The sequence below is a fragment of the Ursus americanus genome, chromosome 10 (assembly GCF_024610735.1).
Source record: "Ursus americanus isolate L20-20 chromosome 10, mUrsAme1.1.p, whole genome shotgun sequence".
NCBI lineage: Eukaryota > Metazoa > Chordata > Mammalia > Carnivora > Ursidae > Ursus > Ursus americanus.
In genome coordinates, this window is record NC_142136.1 from 48,958,629 (window position 1) to 48,980,913 (window position 22,285).

At 38.4% G+C, this 22,285-nt stretch overlaps 1 long non-coding RNA gene across 1 annotated transcript in view; it reads right to left on the bottom strand.

The window, feature by feature from the left end:
• Positions 1 to 22,285, bottom strand: part of LOC123801035 (uncharacterized) — a 519,085-nt gene that overhangs the window by 23,012 nt on the left and 473,788 nt on the right. The window contains exon 13 of the long non-coding RNA XR_015725942.1: positions 12,255 to 12,373. This is a non-coding gene — a long non-coding RNA (uncharacterized LOC123801035). The remainder of the gene's footprint in view (positions 1 to 12,254; positions 12,374 to 22,285) is intronic.

Here is a 22,285-nt window from a genome sequence, read left to right on the forward strand (position 1 = left end):
CAGATCTATTCTTTTTTTTTTTTTTTTTAATTTATTATTTTTTTAAGATTTTATTTATTTATTTATTTGACAGAGATAGAGACAGCCAGCGAGAGAGGGAACACAAGCAGGGAGAGTGGGAGAGGAAGAAGCAGGCTCATAGTGGAGGAGCCTGACATGGGACTCGATCCCGTAACACCGGGATCACGCCCTGAGCCGAAGGCAGACGCTCAACCGCTGTGCCACCCAGGCGCCCCCTTTTTTTTTTTTTTTTTTTTTTGACAGAGAGCACAAGTAGGCAGAGTGGCAGGGAGAGGGAGAGGGGGAAGCAGGCTCTCTGCTGAGCAGGGAGCCGATGCGGGGCTTGATCCCAGGACCCTGGGATCATGACCTGAGCCGAAGGCAGATGCTTAACCGACTGAGCCACCCAGGCACCCAGGAGGCAGATCTGTTCTGACAGCATATTTGGGATGGTCAACAATTCCTGAAGTTCTAATCCAGGCTTTGGCTTCCTCCAATGCTGAGGACGAGAAGGGCCCGATCCCTGAGCATAACCATAACTTACCTCAACAACACTGGTTCTACTGCCTTCACAGGATTGCCACCAAAGGGCAGGCACCCAAAATGTACATCAGCAGGATTTCTGCAGGATACAGCGTAGGAAAGCCCTTTTTCTCATACTGACCAAGAGAGGACCTGGCTTCTGTACAACAAGTTTTTCTTTATAATTAAATACATCATTTCTAGTAATCATACATAGTAACCCCCACTGCATGAGCGAATAAATGAACATATGTATATCAAAGCTTAAAGCTAGAAGAAACCTTACGGAGCGTATTTTCAAACACCGGAACTTACAGAGAAGGAAATACAGTCCACAGCTTGATGTGGCTTGGTCAACTCTGTACTGCTAGCTGGCAACATGGAAATATGGCAGAACATATGCTAGGATTGAGCTTCCTGCCTCTCCGGTCTTCCCAGCAGGACACCACTATATATATACTTTCTACAGACTCGTGAAGAGGGCTGAGTTCATCCTAATTCTCATAATCCTCAGCTATTGGTACACTGTCATCTTAGTCTATGTAATACCTTTAACTGATATTCTCTTAATTTTTTAGAAGGCATTTTCCCTTTATTCTCCATTTCCCATCCTCCACACAGGAACTCAATCAAATGTGACCAACATATGATTTGAATATGGACATTTCCTTTGCCCATTGTACATGTGCCTTAGTGTGTATGAATGTGTTTTTAAGTTCCCTAAATGGTATGGATACAGTCTTGAGTTCTTACTCCTCTTCCTAAAATCTACCTTTTAGAACAGAGCATTGTGCTGCATGTACACCCATTCCATTGCTTCTAACCATTGCCTAGTGTTACATAGTAAATATCTACCACATTTCAGTTGTCCACTCCCACTGATAACAGGATCTAGTCTTGGAGCTGTTGAATAATTTCCTATTAATATTTTTCTCCCTCTGAAATTCAAGCATTCACTACAATCTACATCCAGATTCTATCATCCAATAGGGCAGGTTTCCTTACAATGAATGTATAAGGTCCCTTACAACATATAAGGTCTTATGAGCCTCCTGTTTACAATTTATGGAACCTTTCGCTCAATGTGCTATTTCTTAAATATACCACTGATAGTTACTAACATGGGAGAAAATGCCAGTGGTTACAGGAATTTGGGCTATGAACCCATCATATCTAAATGGTGTGGGATAAAAATTCTCTGTAAGATTAGCAGAGTGCTTTGTGGTAAGTTTATTTGTGTCAGTTAGTACTAAATTTATTGGTTCACCATAGAAAATAGCTTTAAAATATATGGGAACATCATTTGCCAATTAAAATTCTAAAAACATAAGTCAATTGATGACTTTAGTCACAAATAAATAATGAGAAAGTATTCACAGTACAATGTGTGGGAGCAAATATTCAAAACAAACGACACACTATTAGTGACTCAGTGTCCCGAAGACTGAATATTGCTAAATTCTACCAGACCCCCAACATGAAAAGAAAAATGTTTGTTTCTCTTAGGATACTTCCTCAAATCTGATCATGTATTCTGTCCAATACGTACAATGCATTTTTTACTTACACTTTTTTAAACTGGAACTAAGACAAGGAATGAGAGGACATCAGGCATGCAAGAGACTGAGATGGATGGAGACTCGGGACAAGCAGCACAGCATGGCAAGCTAAGAATTATGTCATCCATATTTAAGAGCTACATTGAAATTCTGCATGAACCCCAAGCAGTGACTATCGGGAAAGCTGTGAGTTCTAAACGGAACACCTTGTTTAACTGATGTGTGACTTTAGGTTAGTTATCCAACCTCCCAAGAATATCCTGATCCCCTATTAAAGACAGAAGGAACGTGTCCCACACTTCACATAATATGTTGTGATCATAAACCCAGTGACACCAAAGCACTTAGAGTAAAACCGAACTTCAGTATTTTAATATTCACATAGAATGACTCTAACTGCAGCTGATGTGCTGACCACCAAGAAGGAAACATGAATAATAGGGAAACTGGTGCTATGGGCGTTTGAAAATTTTCCTTTGTAGTTAAATTTCTTTTTATTGAAGTTGATGTGTTATGGCGTAAGAGTCATTTAGGGTAGGGGAGTATTTAAAAGAAGACGTAAGAAAATTATTTAACAAGATTATTAGGCTAATAGACATTAAGTTGCCAATCAAGAAATGTTTCTGGCTACTGTTGGAATGTAGGGTTCTGTGTGCATTATCACAGAGGTGGGAAATATTCATGGGTGCCTGGGTGGCTCAGTTGGTTAAGCATCTGACTCTTGGTTTCGACTCCAGTCATGATCTCAGGGTCGTGAGATGGAGCCCCACGTGGGACTTGGCATTCAGCTTGAAGCCCTCCTCTTCCCTCCCTCTCTCCCTTCCCCTGCTCGTGCTCTCTCTTTCACTCTTGCTCTAAAATTAATTAATTAGTTAATTAATTCTTTAAAAAACAAGAAGTGGGAAATATTCCACTGACATGCCAGTAAGAGGCACAATAAGCTTGAGACTTGTGCTTGAGACACAAAAAGAGTATCTCCATTCCACTTACCCTTCAAAGCATACACACACACACACACACACACACACACACACACACGCACGAATCAGGAACAAAAGCCAAGTTCCAAAAAATAGCTTAAAAGAACAGAGGAGAGAATGCTGGTAATAAAAATGATGTGAGAAAAAGTGAAAGGTTTGGAGGACAGATCCAGGAGATAAAGTGCACATTACAATGAATTTCAAAAGAGAGGCAAGAAGCAATGAACATGTAAATAGTACCAAAAAAATCTACCAGTAAAATAAAAAATTGAATTTGCAAGTTGAAAAGAATTTTTCCTAGAAGAATTCAAAATAGAATACACTTTTCTAGATTCATGTTGGCAAAATGTTTGAATTATAAGGCTTTAAAAAAAAGCCAATAACCATAAAAAATAGGAAAAAATAAACAAACTTACCTACAAAAAATTAAGTGGCAGGCCATAAGAAATAAGAGGAGAAGAAAGAAAGTATACAAATCTTCTACCTTACACTGGGTAGGCAGAATTGCCATTTTGACAATTACAATCAGAAAAACCCAAATTCAGGGGAGCCTGGGTGGCTCAGATGGTTAAGCATCTGCCTTCAGCTCAGGTCATGATCCCAGGACCCTGGGATGCAGTCCCGCATTGGGCTCCCTGCGACTGGGGAGTCTGTTTCTCCCTCTCCCTCTGCCTCTCCCCCTGCTTGTGCGTGCTTGCCCTCTCTCTCTCTCTCTCTCTCTCTCGGTATCCATCTCAAATGAATAAATAAAATCTTATTTAAAAAAAAAATCCAAATTCAGAAACGTTTTTCACTTGAAGGTAATAATAAATAGAGTAAAACGAAGTTGCATGGCTTCCCAATCACTAGTGACAAAAAGAGGAAACACATGTCATCAGAGATAAATGAAAGTATAAAAGTAAAAAATGGGAGAAATGGCACAAAAGTATTAGAATGGCATCAGATTGCTCATTTACAATACTGGCACCTAGAAAAAGACTGGAATAGCAGGTACAAATTAAGAAGGCAGCAACTCAAGTTTCCTCCATCAAGTCTAGATATAACTCATCTGTTAGAATGAAAGAACGCTATTTAACAGTAGATGGATGGATGGATGGATGGATGGATGGATGGATGGATGGATGTGTGTGTGAACAGACAGGCAGATGGATGGAGAGATAACTATTAGGTTGTTAATACGGGATATACTCATGGAGGGACGCTGCTGTAGGGAGAGGGAAGAGGAAAGAAAAAAAAATAGATAGCACCTTCTTAAAATGTACCTACGTAATTATACTTCTGTATTAAGACAAATTATATTTGTGGGCCCATGTATAAATTAACATATAGACTCTTCAATCAAAAGATATTTTTCTGGAAAAAAATTTCTAAAATTGTCTCAAGAAGTAAAAAATGTAAATAGATCTGTAACCAAGAAGTGCACTGAAAGAAAAAATTATAAAAATTCCTGAAAACATAGAGAAGATTAGCATGGCATCCTTGTGACAGATACAAAAAATACTGAGTAAACAGAAAAAAAACTGTAAATAAGAATTCTTCAAATTGAAAACTTCAGCTCATCAAAAGGCACTGTTAAAAAAACCAACCAAACAACCAGCAAACAAAAGCCACAGACAGGGAACAAATATAGACATCTGAGAAAGGACTTGTAGCAAGAATATATAAAAGTGTTAAAATCAATGAAAAGAAAATACAAATAAATAGTCAAAGGCTTGAAAAGACACTTCACAAAAGCCGATAAATGAATATCCAACAAGCATATGAAAGAGGATGGGCATCATTAGTCATCAAAGAAATGCAAATTAAAATGAGATCTCACTTTACACCCACTCGAATGACAGAAAGACTGATAATACCAAGGGTTGGTGATGATGTGTGAGAACTGTCTTTCTTACTCATTGCTCATGGAAATATACAATGGTACAATCACTTTGGAAAACGGTTTGGTAGTTTCTTATCAAGCCTCACTTATGGACTAGTAACCATAGTTTTAGGTGTATATGAAAAAGAAATGATAGTATATTTCTATAAAAATGGATAAACACAAACCTACACAAATGCTTTCTTCTCAAGAGACAAAAACCAGAAATAGTCCAAATGCCTATTAACTCCTAAAAAACTGATAACATATCAATAGAATACCACTCAGTAATAAAAAGAGATGAATACTAATATAAAAAAACAACATGAATGAAGCAAAGAACCACTATATTTAGTGGTGTGAAAAAAGCCAGAGACAAAAGGCAGCATACTGAATAATTTCATTCATACGAAGTTCAAGAATGGACTGGAAAGTGACATGAGGGAATTCTTTGGGGTAACAGAAATGTTCTATTGGGGTGGTGGCTGTAAGAATGCATTCATGTGTCTAAATCCATCAAACATGTATAAGATCTGAACATTTTCCTGTATTTAAATTATACTTCAATAAAACTGAGTTTAGGAAAGATCACATATAAAAAACAAAGAAGCAAAACTGGCATATAATATTAATGCAGAAGAAAACTTAAAGACCATTTCACGGTCAACAAAATACAAATGAATCTATAAGAGTTGAAGTGATAAAATTAACAATGGTTTTAGCTATCATTTATTAAGTGCCTGCTGTGCACCAGATGCTGACCTATGCCCTTTTCGACATGATCTCTTTTAATCCCCCAAAGGACAATGACACCACTGGTTCTGTTCCCTATTCTCTCCTACCAAAATTCTGTTTTTGTACAAGTCCCCAGCCCTTCCCACAGAGCCACGTGCTTCAGGGGATTGCGACTCCTCCTTTGCCTCCCCTGGGTGGCCCAAGGTCTATCGGACCCTCCCTGACAAGGACTGGTTCAAGAATGGGCAAGTGGTCCATTCTGACCAATGAGATATAAAAGGAAATCCAGTGAGATGCTTCTGGGAAAGCACCTTCCTTGTAACGCAAGTCATATGAGATTATCTTTCTTCTTCCTCTTGACATTGTCACGCCTGGGGGCAAGGCCTAGATTTGCGGCAGTCATCATGCCATCTTGAAGCTCTGGTGTAGGTGCTTGCACATAAAAACAGCCTAAGTGACAGTTATTAGTAGTCCCCCTCACGAATGAAGAAACTGATCCTCAAAGGTTTGAAAACTTGCCCGAGGGGACACGGTAACTACGTGGTAATAACGGTATATCTAGCTCTACCTCAGACTGAAATTAATGCTAATACTCCTCATTGCCTCTACTCAAGTTGATGTTAGACCTAAGGTAAACTTCACATGTTCATAAAGCTTTACAAATCCTAGTCCACTGTTCATTTTACTACATCAGGGGGTAAAATATTCTTGTTACTGCATTCGAGTAAGGGTAGGATTAACTTGCAGCTGCTTTTCTTGTCTTTTCTGTACGGACTATTTCTTCATGCTCTCTCTGTACGATCAGCAAATCTCAGGTCAAACGCCACCCCTAACAAATCTTTCTTAACCTATGCTGACTGTATTAAGCTTTCTCTCTTTCGTCTTCTTTGCCTGAAATAGGCGCCTGCCCCTGTGAGCTGCTGTTTTAGTCCTCTTTTATCCCAGCACAAAGCGTCATGCCTGGTATATCGCAGATGATTAATGCTAATGGAGAAATCGCCCTTATAGTCCCTAGCGCATGTACTTCAATATTTAATACTTACTTATAACAGCTTTATACTGTTTACTGCTGAATGACTGCAAGTCTAGCCTCTTCAAAAAGATTCAAGTCTGAAATGAGACCCTGGAATACACGATCTCTGGCCCACGCTGTCTTTGAGAGTCTATTTCTGTGTTTCTATTCAAGAACGAAGATGTACATTTTCTTTTATGATGCCTACCAAGATGCTTGGCACAGGAAATATTTGCCAATCACTTGAATATTTGAAAGAAAAAGTAATGTTCATGTTATCACATCCTGACATTTCTAATGCCTCCGAAAAGTTATTCTGTGGTGATGGAAATTACGAAAGGAAAATGAGGATGACAATTTGTCCAATTTGGTTCACTGCATCAGTGGGAAGCAGATGTAAAAGAATATATGTATTGGGGCACGTGGGTGGCTCAGTCGGCCAAGCCCCCGACTCTTGATTTTGGTTCAGGTCATGATCATGGGGTCATGATCTCAAGGCTGTGATCCCAGGGTCATGACATGATTGAGCCCTGCATCAGGCTCTGTGCTCAGCACAGAGTTTGCTTGAGATACTCCCTCTCCCTCTGCTCCTCTCCCCTCTCGCTCTCTCTCTCTAAAAAAAATAAGTAAATCTTTAGTAGAAAAAGAATATATGTATTAAAATACAAAATCACAATCTCCCAGAGTCACCCAGAAGACAGAATATTAAAAGCATTAAAAAGTGTTAAAAGCAGTATTATAAGCCTAAGTTTGACTAAAGAACATAGACATTTGACTAAAGAACATAGACAATTTAGGTGGAACATTTGAATAGTGATGACATCTTTTCCGGATCCCCAAGGTCCAGAAAATAAACAGGGGTAGGGTGGGGAGGGGGATGTCAAAAACTACGTCTCATAGGCCAGGTAAATAAACCTGTATGGAAACACAGACCTGCCCCATCGTTCACTTACTGTCTGTGGCTGCTTTCGAGCTGCAGTGGCAGAGTTGACTAGTGGCGACACAGACCATGCCACCCGCAGGGGTCAATACTTACTATCTGGCCCTTTAAGACCAAGGCTGCAGAGCCCTAGGCTCAACGACATACAAGTGTCACATTATTACGGGGGCGTTCCATCACGGTTAAGACACATTCTAGAAGATGTGCAAGAGTTATGTTTGACATGATTAGGATTAATCGAAAACGGTCGCTAGCTTTGAGGGAATGGTTCTAAGAGTATAGAGAGAATAGGCAAAGCATAAGCATTTATTGAATTACCCAAAATGGAAATTTGTCTTTAAAATGCCAAGCGGCCTGTTTTTCTTCATTAGAAAACAGTCTCGGCTACATGTACAGTATGGATTCATCACAGCAGCAACATTCTAATTGCGGGCTGTGAAGAGTTCTAATTGAAATAAGATTAATGAAGAGCCATGCCAGCCTCCTACAATATCACAATCTGTAGGAACACTTAGCTTCTGTGAGTCATTTTCCTCCCCAAAATAACTCAGATTAAACAGCAACTTCCAAACTAATGGCAACATTTCCGTCCAGATTTCTTTTTATGTCTTGCATCATGTTCCAGGATATAGCACACGGAGCAGGACTCATCTTCTGCCGTCAGCTAATGTTGTTAAATGTCAGGCATTTAATAAAGTTAAAGGGCAAAAAAGTTTTAAAGAATTTATTCTGCCTAGCAATCAGCCCTTGAGAAGACTCAGGAAAACTCATTGCTTTATTGACTGGAGCAGAATGAGAAATTTTCTCATCAGGTTCTGGAAACATCACCTGATGCCCCAAGAAATTCGAAAGCCCTGTGAATGATGTTCCTATAGGTTCACGCGTGCATATTTGTGTGTGTACATACCTATGCATTTAGGAGCATTCAGGAAATAGAATAGCGAGTGCACTCTTGTGTACCCCAAATGTAGAGTTTGCATAATAGCAACGTGGGTTAAATTCAGGTGTTTGAGAGCCAGGGCACAATTCCTAGTAAGACCTGCTGGTATGTTCCATTTGCCCAAACATCTGCCAAAGCGTGAGAGACAGCAGAGCCCTGCAAACCTCAAACTGGGCTGAAGGGCCTCTCACTGTGATTTCCCCGGTGTCCTTTGAGGAGGGAATCTCCTCAGTCTTCCTACTCTATTCTGCTGGACTCGGAAATGGAAAGATGAGGTTTATCTTCTTTTATTGCCTCAATCTCCCCTTTAAGTATATCATGATGGGGAGGGAACTGGTAGAAATTGAGGGGAAAAAAATAACAGGTTCAAAATGCCGTCTTAGAGCATTAAAAATCAAATGTGCTAAGAAAAGAGGGTAGAGAGTGTTGGCAAAGTCAAGTCCCCTACCTTAAATGAGATCCATTCTAAGACAGACATTACAGCACTTCAGTGTAAGTACGTATAATTAAATTTTAAAACATTTTGGGCGTCCTCCTTGTTTTCAGTACATACCATAGACTGATATCTCCATTAGCTCTCTTAAAATAGAAATTCTGTAAGGAGCAGACTTATTTTAATGAAGTATGTATAGTGAACAAAACAGCAGTGACTGACTCCCTTTCTACTCTAGTACCAAATTTAAAAAGGAAAATATATACATGGAACTGTTTTTAAAGCCTCCGGAGCAAGATGCCACAAGCCTGAGAAATTGTTTCCTCTGATCTCTTGAGTTTTAATGACTAGCTAGCAGCATTCAATTACAAACTGGTCATTAACAAGAAATCTAATTGCTATTAGCAGACAGGTAAACAACGCATATCGGCATCACAACGTGCGTGGAGAGCCATTTTATAGTGTCAAGTGAAATGGAAGTTTCCTTACGACAAAATAAATAACATTAGCGTATTTATAAAATGGCACTGCCTCGTCTCTTCATATATATAGTTATATACGAACAGCTATAAACAACAGTAGTGAACTAGATTATTTTTTAATTTTTTTTAGTTAACAGTGCAAGCAAAGCTGCTAAATAAGGCACATATCCTATTCTCTAAGAAGTAAACCCCTATCATCATTTAGGGTTTCAAAAACTTAAGCCACTATTGGAAACCTGTGATCAGGAAAGAGTTTACCTACAAATATCTCCCACTATTTAAAACATAAATATACATATATATCAATTACACTGTCGATATGTATTTAAATATTATATAGCTTTATTAAACCAGAAAAAAAGGAAAGTTTAAAAACTGAACAGAGAAAGTCTAAGATAACAAAAGATTCTGTGTTTTGATTTTGACACGGTTTCAAATTCTTACCTTCTTTAAAAAGATCCAGATTGGTTATTTTGCCTGGAGTGCCAAAGTTACTCTTTGTCTATATGGAGTCACCCAAAGTGATTTTGCATCACATTATAGTTCATAAGTTAGGGCTTAAAAACACACAACACCCTGACAGAATCATCAAACACCTTCCTGAATCTTTTCCTCTCTAGGTAGAAGAATTACAGCTATTAGTATCAACTTACAAAGAAAATCTTGTCCTAAAAATCATCAGGAACCGAAGTAAAACAAAAAAAAAGAGGCCTACTATTATAAGCACGTTCTTTATCAACATATTAACCCCATATCATTGATGACCAGGCAGCAGGAGAGACATACTTGGAAGTTCACTGATAATTTAAGGACTCCTACGGCATTTTTCTGCAACTGAGTCTTAGTGAGAAGTTAAATCTTGGTGAAGAAAAAGATAAGTATTAAATTCTATTATCAATGTCATGATTGGATTTGAAAAAAACTAATTTTTACTGGGAATTATTTTTTAAACAATAGACTTCTAACCATTAAAGAAGAAGAAATCATAAAGTCACGTATTACCAAAGCCATCTCAAATGTGTTCCTAATAACTGTGCCCTCAATACTGTGTACCTTTGACCCATAGGGAGGAGTGGAAAGTCCCCCAGACAAATAAGTTACTTCTTTCAGCATTTAACAGCCCCGTGGGGAAGAAAATATGTAATAATCAAGTTCTTTCTTGTCTCCAGTCTAAGTCCTTGCCACTTCGCAAATTCATTTTCTCTTGTTTTCCTCTTTGGAGACAGAGAACAGCTGGTTGTCATCTTCCAAATACTGTAACAATCCTTATATACTTGAAGATAGTAATTAAGTCATCCTCTCAGCCTTCTCTTTTGAGAAACTCAAATTCCTTTTTAACACAAATTATCAAAAAAAAAATTGCCACCGCCTTGGACATGAAAATTATTATTGCATCGACATTCTCTGTAAACCCCACTTTGTTTCTGGAATTGCTCCTTCTCCAAAAGCAAACGCAGAAGTGCACTGCCTTGATGCGTTTGAGTTCCACTGTCTTCAGCCTTCTTACAACATAACGTCGCTAGTGAACTTGGGTTCTCCAGTAACCTCCCACGAACACTTTGTACTTCTCAGGTAAACTCGTGTGACTCTTACCTCCCAGTCACCTTTCACTCCCTGCCTCCGCCCCCTCACGTTCTAAAACAAGAGCCGTCATGAAGAGCAGCGTCTCTGGCAGCCATGACAAGAGTGCTGCTCGGAATACTACACAGGCTGCTTGAACCCAATGTTCATCTCAACTGTGTGAATTTCCTCCATAGGGTGTTAGTATGCCAATAAGATTTCAAAACAAACGAAGCTTTCCTTTTAGCCATATCCTTATTAAAAAAAAAAAAAACAGCACTCATTACACGGAGATATGAAAGAGAAACTACAGATCTACGGACAGTGTAATTTTAGGCAAATTTTTTGATCTCACATTTTCATCATCTGTAAAATGGGAATAATAATAACCCATGGGGTTGTGTTAAGGAATGACTAAAGTAGTCTTGTTACCCACCACATTGCCTGACAAAATTCCTTTCTCTGGCACTTGTGTGGCATTTTCATCCTTCGGTGTAGTGTTCTTTACAAAAACACGGGGAATTAATGAATCAGTTCTCCTGGGGCACATATTTATATTTAAAGAGGGGCCTTCTGGCGTTTTAATTAAAAAAAGAAAAAAGCGACTCTAACGTAGGCATTCCAAGTAGCAAGTCAGACTTGGAAGGACAGTGTTTTGAAACAGGAATAACCCCCAAGTAAGGCAAGCCAAATCACAGATGTGATTTCATCTCCTACGTGAGGCAGAAACATGTTTATTTAAAGCCAAATATCCTCAATCTCAATGATCCCAAGTTGCTTATAATAAGATTTTCTCTGAAATATCAAACCATATATTTTACCTTGGGTTATTTCCCTGGTAAAGAGGATAGCCCTGATTTTGGAAAGATCTGACATGCCAATTTATCCACAATATGGATCTAGAATATTAAGGTACCAACCTTTTATTTCATTTTGCTTTGAATAAAGTAAGACAATTATTCTGCTTGAGGATAGAGTATTTCAAGTGTGAAAAGCTGAAAATATTTTTATTTTTCTTATATGACTACAATTTAACTGTTTATATTCCCCTTCTGTCCCTCTCCCACCCCAACCCTCTCTCTATATACAGCCTGAAAATAAGTTAGAAAGGTCGAATAAAGATTTACCCTCCATAAGTATTTTAATTAATTATCATCTGAGAAGGGTTTGATCATCTACTTACCTGGAGTTAATGGACAACTTCTCGAGTTTCATAACACCATGATTTACCTGTTTCCTAGTGCCCACGGATAATGATTGATGGTCTGTCCAGTATTAATTTCACTTAAATCTACAGGTCATAGAGGAGAGGTGGGAGGAAAAGTGTCTCACGTAGAAAACAATTCTTTCTGTTAGAAAAAAAGAACAAAATTAATTTTCTAAGCAGCCACACTAAATGGCTCAATCAGCTACCTGACAAAACACTTCCTTACTTAACATAAGCCTCTTAAATGTCAACCAATAAAAGTCATCACTTACCTGGAAAGTCTATCTTTTCGGTGTTTAGAAGAAAGCTACCTGACTATTTATATACCCAGAAATGTGGATGCGTGGGTCGGTACGCGTGTGTGTGTAATGTTTGTGAGGTGAGGGCGTGTGGAGGGATTATACACATACAAAGCTACTTCTGCTCCTCTCTAAATGGCAGTGTCAACCTGCTGCTTGGTGACTCATTTCATAAGGTGATTACTTCTCACCCACAGGCATTTCTAATTTTGACGGAAAAAAATATGCCAGTATACCTATAGTGTTTAAACAAGTTGTGTTTCGTTCATGAAATATTCTACCCCAAATGGCCACTATGGACCTTCAACCAAACCAGGAAACTTCTGCAACAAATGAACACTGAAGGTACCAAACCCTTGCTGTGAATGAGTGACTTAGGAGCATTTCCCCTAAGGATTTCAGTAGCATTTTACAACTCTCACTGGTAACTCCTCTTCCATTCTAAAAAAATTTTTAGAGAGGGAAAATTTACCATTTGATCAAAGTTTAATCATGGTTCAATAGAATCCTGCATCTTCAAGGGATGTGAAATTTTCCTCTAGGAGAATGTGATAACCTTACGTTCATCAACAGAACTGTGTGGAGGAGACAAACAGTCAAGATGGCCGGACAGAGAAAGTTTAAGATTTCAGAAGCTCTGCCCCTTGAGCCAGCAAAAGCAGGTAAAGAATGGAAGTAGGTTCTGTTGAATTAACTTCTACCCCAAAGCTCTTCTAGGTAGCAATTGGACCATTTATTTTGTTTGGTCATCTGTCTCATTAATATTGTTTGAAGGCTCTATTCCACTTGCCTTCCATAGTTCCCACTGCCATTCAACCCCTCCTCCGTCTGGTTTGCACTATTTATTGATTTTTAAATATTACATATAATTTAGTTATGATTCCAAAGGTTACAGTAGCAAGACGAATGGTCTCTAAGACTTCCAATGTGATCTTCTGTGATTTATTTTTTAAATTAATTTTTGAACAGCCTCACTCCGTGTGCCCTTTCTTTCTTGTCTTCTACTTTTTCAGGTTTCGCTTTCCTCAATAAGATCTTTTTTCTTTTGTTCATATGATTCCTCAATTTCTACTTTTTAATCCCACCATTTTTCTTTGCTAAACATAGTCACTGGGCTATCAGTAAAGCACTGGTGTTATGTTTCAACCGAATCTCTCAGATTACACATACCTATTTCATTCCTATTTTCACTCATTGCACAAACCATTAAAACGCTGAATTATACTGGCCAGTAAGGAGGCAAGACACATGTTTACTTATCAAGAAAGTTCATGAATAATCTCTATCGATGCACATAGTTATAGTCCACACAGCTCTCCTCCCTGCACCATAGGGATGTACTCCCCTCAACACCCATAAAAATATTGTAATAACATGCTTCCCAATATTCTTCCCAAGAGAAAAGGAAGGAGGTAGAAGATAGGAGAGAATCAGTCACTGTATTCCAGGGTAGTAGTGGAGCAAAATGACAGATCAGACACAGGCTAGTGAAGAGTAGAAATCAGGAAGGCAATAATCAAGTCTCATTGCTTGTTGAAGGAAAATTATTAACATGGACCGTGAGTCCAGCTGAAGGGCAAGGGATGTGTAAAATGGTGAGCTCCTCAAAGAGACAGTTCATATGCCCAGAAGTCAAAAGAACAAGCCTAAGCAGAAGTACACAGATGTAGTCAGCAATTTGCTTGGGAAATTATTGGTATAAAGGCAAAGGTATATAGGAATAATCCTCCTAAGCAAGCAAAGGACAAAGAAAAGAAGGAAGAAGAAAGTTCACTCAGAAAAAGGTAAAAGTGGACAAATATGAGAAACTTTAATGGACACATGTGCTTAAGAAGGAGAAGAAAATTAAAAATCTGGAACCGTTTTATCAGTATAATGATTGTACACATGTGATACATTCGTAATTGAGATATATATATACATATATACACATATATATGTGTTTATATGTGGAAGGGAAAGACAATATTGAAATTTCTCATATCACTGAATACACAATGTGAATTACTATTTCACTAAGTTTTGTGGAATTTATACATTCAGGCTATAAGCGAACGTGATCAGATTCATGGCTTGATGGAATGGTGGACTACTGCCAATACGTGATACTGAATTGCTTTTAAATTCTTCTTATATTCAGATAATTTTGCAAAAAAATACATGAATACGTAAGTAAAAGAAGTAAATTAGTGCATATCAACAAATCCATCATGACCTTGTTATAGTGTACAGGCAAAGATCTCATTCCATGAAGCATATGTCCAATTCAGCATAGCTCTTTCAAATCCACAATCCTAAATTTTTCTAAGCAACATTTTTCACAAAGAGCTTTAATTTCTGCAAGAGTTAAATCAACCAAAATGCTAAACTTGGAAGGGAATGGTGTACAATTACAAAAATAAAGGGATAATTAGGTATAATATTCTAGAATACTTAGAACTGTTTACTTCTTGCAGGCAGTGGTTTTTCCAAATAAAAGCTCAGGGTGAATTAATTGTTGTAAAATAAATACACAATCAAGAAAATAACATTTTATAATTCCGAAACAAGCATATAATAGAAACTGTTTCAAAGATGCCTAATCCAAAGGAACTGGCAATGGAAGTAGATTTGTGAATTAGCAAACGTGATGATCTGGCAGTCAACATCTCCGGTTCCCCATGTTTGAATGCACGCTATAGAATGAGTGAAAAGCACACAGGAAATTAAATATATGCAGCGTATGAAAAATTAAGCAGGTGGAGGGATGCAGAAGGGGAATGAGAGAACTAGTTGAGAGGGGAACAGGAGAGCGGGGAAACGGGAGAAGGAAGAAGAGAGGGAAATGAAAAATATTTGACTATTCAGAAAATCTGTTTATCTTCTTTGTTCAGCATCTTCTATTGATCACCATCAGTGCTGGCAAATAGCTTGAAGCTGTGATCCTGAATTGATATTTAATTAAAATCCAGTTCTATTTTAATAATATGGTAAACACATCACAATTCTGGATGTAAATAACATCAGCAGATGAAGGATAAAAGAAGAATCAAAACTAAGTGCTAGGAAGTTTACAAAGAAGGCAAAGAGCGAATCATGCAAAGAAAAACAATAATTAAACTCTGCTTCCAATTTATTGTTATCGTGGCTTTTATTAAGATTCTGCTTTAGTCCCAAAGTTATTTTCTTTCTGTCTTATTTGTCTTGCCAAGGAGAAAAATAAGCATCAACTGCATTTTATTCTTCTTATCATGAAATCAGAGCCAAGTGCTGCCCTTGACAACTCATCCCCAAGTCTGCAGGCTGGATTATTTTCTTGTTCATCACCTTTCACTTCCTCTGGGCAAAGTTCCTTCCCCAAATTCTTACCCTTGGTTACACTAAAATATCAGGAGTAATGGGAGTTATAGGTGTTTATCTAGGGAAAGATTTGGCATTTGAGATAGGTTCCACTAGTTAATCCAGCCAACTTCTTTGAAAGCCACTTAGATTTCTGAGCAACCTAACGGATTCTACTGTAGAGGTACGCTGTGCTCCCCTGGGAGCCATTGCCATGCAGATATGTTCATATTTATATATTTATATGCATGCCCATGTATAAAATGAGAAAATGTTTATGAGATCTTTTTTTTATAATGAGAAAAGTATTTTCCAAATTCAAAGTAATTTTTTAATTACAATGATTAGTGTTATAAATCTTTGTGCTTCACCCAGCAAGTGGGCTAAATTCTGATTCCTTAGTGACCTGGAATAGTTACAACTATAAAAAACAAAAACAAAAGCAAATTAAAAAAAAAAAACAAAAAAACAACCAACGTTCGTCTCCCCAAGTAAGGAAGTACCTTAATTCGTCTGAGCTATTTTAACAAAAATATCATGTGCTGGCTGACTTAAACAATAAACACTTATTTCCCACACTTATGGAGGCTGAGAAGATGAAGTTCAAGGTACTGGCAGATTCAGGCAGATCCCACGTCTAGTGAGGACCCACTTGCTGGAGGGCTATCTTTCACTGTGTCTTCAAGTGGTGGAAGGAGCACTGGATCTCTCACAGCCGTTTACAAGGCCGCTAATCCAATTCATGAAGGCTACACCCTCACAACCTGATCACCTCCCCAAGGCCCTACATCCAAACACCATCGCATCAGGCAGCGAGATTCAACATATGAATTTGGGAAGACACAAACAACCAGTCCATGGCAGGAGGACTTACTAAAGGTCAATTTTTTTTTCTTTTCCCCAAAATTGGAAATTCTGATCTCACGAACAGAATCATTGAAATTTCTGCTTCATTTCATCTTCCCATCTATCCATGGCACCTCAGTTCTAGAGTGAGAAAACAGTAAGTGAGTGGAAGTATCGAATGGATAGCCTCTTAAAGAATCAGGGTTGAAAAGATAGGTAGGATGCCTCCTAATCAAATAAATAAAGGAGATGAAATGTAAGTTTCTTGAGAGAGCACAGCCAAAGCCGTCTCGCCCTACGCACCCCTCACCTGAGCCTCCCATCAGGCAAAGCAAAGATTTCATAGGAGGCTCCATTCAGCTTGCAGGGGGGCAAGGAAAACAGCCAGCCTTTCCATCCTCGAGCTGCCACCCCTTCCAGAAATACAGGGTCTAGTGCACTTGTGTGCATCATTATTCTGTTCCAAAACAAACACATCTTAGAAACCTAACATTGCCCCAGGTGGTTCACAGGGTGAGAGGAATCGCCTACATCAGTTGCATCCTCACAGAGATTAGCAAGCACCTGCACGGGCGGGAGCAAGACGAAAGGCTCACGGTGCTTAGTTACTCTGTCCCTGAAGTAGCCAAAAATTCAGAAAAAGTATCAAAGGGGCCAACAGACAGGATTTTCTTTCCTCCAAGACTAGCAGAAGGAAAGTAAAGCCAAGCGTCCAACTCTTCGACAGTGAGGCACACTCTAATTATTTGAACGGAAAGAGATCTACCAATGCCAAAAACATAAAACACACAGAACAAATTCAAAGATTTGAGAAAAGGATGTGATTTGGCTAAGATATTATTTCTGCCTTTCTCTACTTCCAACCCACTTTAATTCAAGCAGCTCACATCTGGTGTTTTATGTGAAGTCAAGAGGAAAACCTCACTGAACCTAAGCTGAGCAGCTCCAGGCTGGGAACTAGGCCCACACACTCAGAGAGATGGAGAAAATCACAGCGCGCACCCACCCGCCAATCTCCAGCTTTCAGAGCCCAGGATTTGTGTAAGCACTTCCGTTTCAGTTAGAGGAATGAGAAAAAGAAGAGGTAAAATAGCTAAGATATAGTTAACCAGAAGTAAAATTCATACTGAACCCATTATATCAGAATGCAATGACTTCACTGCTCTCTATGATATCTTGCTTATCTCTAAATAACAAATAAGGATGCTACTCTCTATATTCTTTTATAATATCCTTTACTTTTGAATTCAAAGTTATTGATTTGTAAAAAAAAAAAATTAATGTTTTAAGTCATAAAACTTGCAAGGTTTTAATCACAAAGTTGGAGTCGAGATATTTTACCTACTGCATACCTTTTCAGGTCAAAACAAAATAAAACCACAGAGAAGCTTGGCCCACGGTACTCATCACATATGTTGTGTTAAAATGATTTCTGATGGACTGTACTACCAGTCTGATCTCATCTGCATGGTGGAGCTGAGTAACCCCACTAGAAACATATTCACTTCTGAAGCTCATTCAAACAGTGAGAGTAACATTCCATTTACAGAGCTATTGTGAACACTGGGATCAGGGAAGGTTCTGGTACTAGCACCATGGGACACATACTAGCACAGTGGGGCACATAACAGATGCACGGCTAATAACACTGTCCTTTACTTTCCTTTAGCACCATGGGGCTCTTCTAATGCTCAAAGCTGTCAGGCTAACAAAATAAGTGAGGAAAAGGACTATATCCCAATCACATTACAAAAATCTGGGTGCATAATTTGAAAAATCGAATTGGTGCATGATCATCCCTCAGGAACCAAAAGGAGAACTTCTCCCCTGGGAAATCTCATCTCTACTAATCATACTCAGAAGACTTCCTGCCAACATCTTGTATTTCTCTGTCCAAGTTTCCTTCCCATTTACAAATGAATATTTCAAGGTGATTTCTCAGAAGCTCCCTAATTCTGATCCGATAAGATAGGCACCATAAATTTGTAAGGACTCCTGGGGTATCTCCCAGTTTAGCCTGCCTTCTTGTCGAGATCCTTCTGTGACTTAGCTCTCATTATTTTGTTCAATTCTCAGGGATCAGTCAGAGCTTCAGTTCTTATTGCCTATATTCCCTTTAGAGGAGCACTGAGATATGTCAGATTGCTCTGTTTTCCCAAATTTCCAAAAAACAAAACAAAACAAAAAAACCATAGCATTTTTCCTTTCTTTGGGGCATTCATGTTGTACACACATCGGCTCAGTCAGGGAAACATTCTCCTACTTTGCACGCAGTGCTCTTGTATAAACTGGGGGTCCACTGCTCTTATTTCCTCCCACAAGGATGGAGAGTGTGTGCAGCTGTTGCCAAAAATGGGACAGAGGATCCTGTGGTCAGCAGAATAAGCAAGAAATTGTCTGGGAGAGGGGAAAAGCTGGATCAAACTTCAAGCACGGGCAGGAAGGGTGAAGAGGCAGGTGGACAAAGTCCGGTGTGTACACCACACATGCCAGGGGTAAGGAGCATCGTAGCAACTGCGCCACCGGATGAGTGAGCTGCAGCCCGAGCAGGGAGGCACAAGGGGTAACACAGGAAGCTTAAATTGCACAATGCATTGGTCAGTTACTTCACACAGGTAAGTCCACCGACAGAGGATATGTATGGTGGTATTTCTTTATGCAAAGCAAGCTACCAGGTAAACACATCTCCCTAAAGATGCCATCAACAGCTGGACAGTCTGCAAAACTACAGATCACAAAACAAACATGCGTGACTTCCATGAATCACCAACTCAGTCTTAGAAGCTCCGCCTTTATATATTTTCTACCTTTGGTTTCCACTGAAAGCTTTACAGTCTTTAGTTTTCGGTCCTTAGGGTCCAAAAATTATTTTTTCTTTGAAAAACAGGGACACCACAAAAATACATCCGCTTGAGCAATTGTCTTTCATCCTACTTACTAACGACGGAAAAGCAGGCAGGTAATACCGAAAATATGACCATGACCCTAACTAAATTAAATAAGCATTAATTCAACAATACAGAGCACACCCCGTGGCTACAAATGTGTGCATCTTTCTTTACAGCTCCATTAGTTTGGACATGAACTCCAGGCTTTTGAAAATGTCAGTACTACACAGGTTGCAGAGATAGTCAAATTCTTACCCTGGATTCGTTAATATGATTGTAGTCACTGAACTGGTCTGAATTCACATCCAAGGGCACTATGTACTACGACATTTTCCAAGAATAGAGACAGAAATAGGGATGACGTACAGACAGAAATAGAAATTTGAGACAGATACTATTACAGATAAATGCAATATAAATTTCATATTATCTCACATAATTATCACAATAAAGGACTTTTAAAAAAGATCATGAATATCCCATTAATGAAATATTTTTGACGCTCCCCTAAAGAAAAGATTCCTTAAATTGCTTTTATTTGCCTTGGATTCTATACAGCATATATGGCTAATTCTATTCTAGACTCGATCTTTGTTTGGCATTACCTTTAGAAAACAGAATTGCTAAAAGGTGACTGTCAAGCCCTAAAATCAAGTGTAAACTCTCAGAGCTTGAAAGAGCAGACACAGATTTTCATTCTATTCATGGATATAAAAACTGCAGAGTACCATACGTGGCCTTGTGCACGCGTTAACTGCACAGACCAGAAACAGGGGGGAACATCCGAACGAGCTATGAAGAAAAGAAGACAGCAACATGTCAACTCAGAAGGAAAAAAAGGAAATTAAATACTGCGAAAAGATATACGTGATAGCAAGTTTAGAAATCGAGACTAAAATGTACAAGAAGGCAGATCATTTTTCCTGTCATTTTTAACACTTCCTTGTTCCATGATGTCTACCATGCTACAAAAGCTATCTTACTGTATTTAAACTTTTGAAGCAGAAGCTTGAGAGTTGATTGTTTAAAAATGAAACAAACGTTAAACAAAACTTTCCCAAACACTGAAAGGAGATTCGAGTTCAATTTATAATAGCACTTAATTCATCCCTGCTGGTTTTTCCATTCATGTTAGTGAGGCTAATTTGTGTCTTATATTATTTCACTCTTTTTTACACACTACTTTCACAATGAAATAAAAATAAATTCAATCTCACCTTTGAAGAGTGATAATTATGTTTCTGTCGCTTACATGAAAGATCTTAGTAAAACTCCCTCATGCCTGAGGTTCCTTGAGTTTATAGGTCTTTCACCTTCATAACAGAAACATAATAACCATACTTCACAGGTGAGGCATTCTGCAACAAAGTTCCAGTTCTCCCAGGCAAGACACCCTCCACTGGAGGTTGGAAGAATCAGCTCGGAATCTTCAAGATACTGAGTCCTCAGGGAGATATTCTTTTCCCCACACGGCAGTTTGGGGATGAAGAAACTCAAGAATCTTCTGAGCATGGAAAACACAGACACACACACACACACACACATGCATGTATATATGTATATGTGCCTATATACTCACATGCATGTATATATAACAGATACTTGATATATTCTAATTTATATATGTGTACGTATATAACTACATAAATGTGCATTTACGTGTGTGTGTGTTTCAATCACGGTGCTATACTAACTGATTATATATGGCCTCATACTGGGCTATATATAACCACAATAATTTCTTTCTTCATGAGAGTTTTCCAAAGAGTTGAAGATAGCTACCTTAATATGCTTATAATGGATCACATAACTTTATTGTTTCATGGGGTTACCTAAATTATCTCTTACTATGTTCATTTATCATTTCAAGTGAAACACAACTGTCACTCATCATTCGAACTTGTTTTCACATTTTTTCCCTGAATCCACTTGCCAGAATCTGGAGAAAAGAACAGATGCATCTTAGTAGTAACACAGAAAACCTACAGAATGGACTCTGGCATCAAATGGACTTAATATGAGCATCCAAGAAACAGTTCTGCCAGTTTTTTACCTATTTGTCCATGTACTAGTTACTCACATCTCTATACTTCAGTGTCATAATCTTAGAAATCAGGATAAAAAACCGAGTTTCTGTAAAGATTACGTGAAATTATTTACATACTGCAACTAGCAAACTGGCACGTAATGGCAGAAAATTGTTCATGACTATATTATGTCTTTAGACAGGGATGACCTGTTCCATCCCAACGTTTTCATGAAATTAGATTTTCAGTTATATTTAAAAAATGAGAAACAAGTCACTTGTTATGTCCAAGATGTGCATTGTGTGGCATGGGACAAGTCTAAAACTTTATGATACATAAGAATCTAAAGAGTCATTTCTATACACTAAGGCATAATAAGCCTGGGGATATTTTCCACTCTCATTCTGGGTAAAATTCAGTGTGGAAAATATGGCTATTACTTACCAAATACAATACATGCCCCTCCCTCCTCCAGATTCCCTTGTTTGGGGCCATGTAATTATTTCTTACCAATGGTAAGTAACCAGACAGGCCATTTCTGGTCCAAGAGTTTTAAGAGTGGCTGGAGTTCTCCGAACTCTCTATTTCCCAGGCCTTGAATAATAAGTATGCTATGTTGAAATAATAGAGCCGCAGGATGGAAACAGTCTAGATTCCTCAGTTATGGTCAGAGATT